This window comes from Cornus florida, unplaced genomic scaffold (assembly GCF_030987335.1).
Source record: "Cornus florida cultivar Cherokee Brave unplaced genomic scaffold, ASM3098733v1 CherokeeBrave_3.0.0_Hap2_Chr07, whole genome shotgun sequence".
NCBI lineage: Eukaryota > Viridiplantae > Streptophyta > Magnoliopsida > Cornales > Cornaceae > Cornus > Cornus florida.
Genome location: NW_026775577.1, coordinates 4230515 through 4234665, shown reverse-complemented (window position 1 = coordinate 4234665; position 4151 = coordinate 4230515). Strand labels below are relative to the sequence as shown.

Below are 4151 nucleotides of genomic sequence, written 5' to 3'. Positions count from 1 at the left end.
GAAAGGCCAATTTCTGTAATACATCATTAGGTTCTCAAACTGCTTTTTATTCAAGTAGTTTTCAAGCCTCCTGAAAAGGCTAAGATATCTCACTAAATCCAGCCTACATATATTCTAAAATAAAACATTTCATCACAACAAATTGCAATATTAGTGCACTTGTTCAAAAGTTAGAACTGTGAGAATGCCAAGTGTGACTGAAAGAGCAGTTGGTAATTTTGAATAAGAACCTTCTTTCAAAGAGAAAAATAATATATATAGGCTTATATATGGTGTTTTCTTTTATGTTATTGTCATAATGTTGCTACTATGAGAAAAAGAAAATAAGTGAATACTGATGTTGAACCTGTATTCAACAGGAGTTGTACTCGCCGCTTGTTAACTTACATATATATATATATATATATCATGCATGCAGATAACTTCCACTGAAATTGAAATTTTTTATTACATAAGTTAACAAGCCGTGAGTACAACTCTTGTGAATAAGCGAATAAATTTTTTATTCACTTATTCACAGTAGCAACATTATAACAATGACATAAAAGAAAGGGTAAAGTGCACTAAACCCCTCTAAACTTTCTTATCTTTCTTAATAAACCCCCCTAAACTATTCGAAAGACATTTAACTCCCCAAACTATCTTATTTGTTGCAAATGTTAAGTGTGCCGTTAGAAATTTGACAGAAATGAAGGCATGCATGTCATGTGAGGGGTCCAAAATTTTAAGAAGACAAAATTGACCTTACAACAGTGAAGGAATAAAATAGGATATATTGTATATATATATATATATAGAGAAAAAATATATATATATTTTCTGATGTGGCGTGTAATCCCTCCATCTCTTCCTCTTCATTCCCTCTCAACTTTCTTTCTCATCCATCTTTAGCAGCGGTGTGGAGGAGCTATTGTAGTTATGCCGGTCTTCAAGAAACTTCGATGGCGAAGGAGGAGTCGGTGGTGTCGGATCGAGTTGAAGGACAAGTTGCCAATGCTTCACTTCCAATGAAGAGGCTCGTATTTGTCTGCGGCTGTTGGATCCAAGAGGGGACCCCACCGTCCTTGCCACCACCTTCTCCGGCGGCACCATCCCTCACTCTGCAAAACCCATGACCTATTTTTGGCCTTTCTCTCTCCTTTCTCTATGAACAACCACCATCAGCCACCAACCACCACCATCATCCTAACCCCACCGCCACAATCCCCACCTCGCCAATCACCATAGGACCCATTACCCACAATCAAAACCCACAAAAAAAAAAAAAAAAAAAAAAAACTAGCGCCACAAATCCAACTGCACAATTGGCAATCTCTCCGCTTTCTTTTCTCTCGACCCCTGCAAATGCAAATACAAATTCAAACCGAAACCGAAACCCAACAGCAACATTTCACCCATTTTCCTATTTCCAGCCACCGTCAAATTCTTCTCTTTGGGCATTAAATTAACCGCCCAAAACCAATAATTGAAGAATTGAAAAACCTTTTTTTTTTTTTTTTTTTTTTTTCAATCAATTTAATTGGTGGATAGTTTGTCTTTAATTTTTTTACAATTAATTTTTTTTGGACCTATTGTTTTCTTCCCACTGGTGCGTTTTAGTTTGTCGCCGGTGTGTTTTAATTCTGTTGCATCAATGCACCGCTGAATAGTATGTGCTCGTCGCCGTTTAGAGCACACAAACATCATGTCGTCTTCATTTCCTGACTTTTTCGACCAAACTCCGGCGGCAACTCGATCTTTGCCATTCAAAGACTCACTGCCGCCGCGTTGCTCCATCTTTGTCTTCTTACTCAGTTTTAGCGTGAGATTCTCTCTTGGGCTTGGAAAAAGAAAAAGGGAAGCAACACTAAATAAAAAACGAACCAGAATGGATTAAAAAAAAGGTTGGAAAAGGTTGATGTGCTGTCATTTTTTTATTGGACGTAAGATTGTATTTGCCACGTCAGCAGTTGAAATTAGAATGACCTTAAAACGTTGTCGGTCAACTTAAGGACTAAAAGGTAATTTTCTTTTTCTGTTAACGACTGGTTAACAGTTGCAACAAATTGATACTTCTGGGGGTTTTACTTACTTTAGGGGGTTTTTTGCAATCGGGTCATAGTTTAGGAAGGTTTAATGCACTTTACCCTAAAAGAAAACACCATATATAAGCTTATTATATATATATAGTAATACTAATTAACGCAAAGTTCTGCCATGTACCTAAGAAGAGTACAAGGCGCGTATTCCTTCGATGTCATCAGTATTCAGATCTCTCCTGACAGGGTTATGAGAATACGTTGCGTACATAATGGCATTCCTATCTCTACTGTGTCCAAGCCCGAGAACATGCCCTATCTCATGAACTGCAACCGATTCCAAGTCTATTTGGTTCATGCTCGTGGGATTAGTACTCCAATTCTCATCAGCATCGTAGTGGAACCATCCTTTTGTTGGGGCAAAAGCATGAGCCAATGTGCCACCTGAACCATCAAATGGAGCCCCGTCATTATGATTACCACGATGGAAACCAATAACAATGTCTCTGGTTGCACCCTGGGGAGCTTCCACAAAAGTGAATGGGCTCACATTTTGCCATTTTTGGAAAGCTCGCGAGCACACAGACCTCAGTGTTTGCAATCCGACAACTTATACACTGGATTGGAAGCTATAAGTGAGATGGGTTTTTGATAGAGGCCACCTCGGCCTTCCTGGGAAGAATGTGTACTGAGCAACCATGTCTTAAACTTTGGGGTGTTTCATTTTCTGCTTGGGAATGAGTTTGTGGCATTCACAGTATTATCAGGAGCACCATATCTTGGGAGCATCATTTCTTGAATGGTTTCGGAGTCTAAGCTTCCGGTGACCTTCAAGTGATAATTTGATTGTTATGCTTTCACTGCAGCCTCTAAGAGGTCGTCGAACTCGTCATCATTTGCATGGTTGAGATTGCTCATTGTAGTAATAGTCTTTGAATGATGATGAGTACTAGTAGTACCATAGTTCAAGTAGCCAAATTTCTCGGGATAGCGTTTGAGCTCATGAAGGCCTTTCACTGTCTGCACCTTGTGGCATCCCTCCAAATGCTGGAGGAAGTTGAAGCCTTTTTCGGGTGGTTTCGTGTGGTTTTTAGACTGAACGGTGACAAGGAGAAGAAGGAAAGCTCCTAAAAGAAGAGAGAGATTAGGGGCCATTGTAAGTGTGTTGCAAGAACAGAAGAAGGCTACCTTCCTCAAAAAAAAAAAAAAGAACAGAAGAAGGCTTTGTTTTTGTTTTGAGTATGTAATGGAGTCCCCAAGAGTACTAATTTATAGAGGGTAAGTGCGTGTTCCAATTTAAATATTGCAAACAATTTGAAGGGAACTAGAGTTCACATTTAGTCTCATGCAAACAAAGCACTATTTTATTAAAATTCAACAAATTAAAAGAAGGAAGACTGGGGGGTCAATTATTATTATTGTGAAAGAAACGTGTGGAAAACTTTCACCGGCAAAAATAAAATAAAAATAATGTAAGGACAATGAGGACCGCCAAACTAGAAATTAAAGATAGAAGGAAAAAATTGTAGGACAACCCAAGTTAGCAACAAGGATTGAGGACTGGCAAACTAAAATATGAGTGTTTGTTTGTTTAGATTATTATTATTAGTATTATTATTATAATTTCAGAAGGTCAAGTATGATAAAATGGTGTGTTTGTTTGTATAATTTTATCTGTATAGTTTTTCATATTTAAAAAGAAAAAAAAATCCTCATGAAATTTGTTGTTATCATAAAATGGTGTAAAGGGTTTGGTAGAGTGAATACTAATGGCGAAAGAAAGTCTCGTGGGGTACATCGAGAACTAAAAAGTAAAAATTTATGTGCATGGTGCGGTGTTAAAAATTTTCTTCTTACTCTCGGACATAACTCAGGTTTTGGATGAAACACATAAATCTTGAGTTTTGCTTGTTGGAATTTATATATATATATATATATATATTTAAATAATAAAAATTATTTTTTGATTCTATGCACTATGTTATCTAAAATAGGATTGCAAGTAATTATTGATACTTGATGGATTGGGTTTGTACTTTCCAATTTGATGGTCTAATTGGGAGTATGGTTTTTATACCGTTGGATTGTGGTTTTCCAACTTATTTGGTATGATTTAATTCTAACCATTGATAT

General features: G+C 37.1%; 1 pseudogene; it reads right to left on the bottom strand.

Annotated features, from left to right (window-relative positions):
• Positions 1-2202: 2202 nt before the first annotated feature.
• Positions 2203-3219, bottom strand: LOC132316112 (metalloendoproteinase 2-MMP-like; annotated as a pseudogene).
• Between the last annotated feature and the right edge of the window lie 932 nt (positions 3220-4151).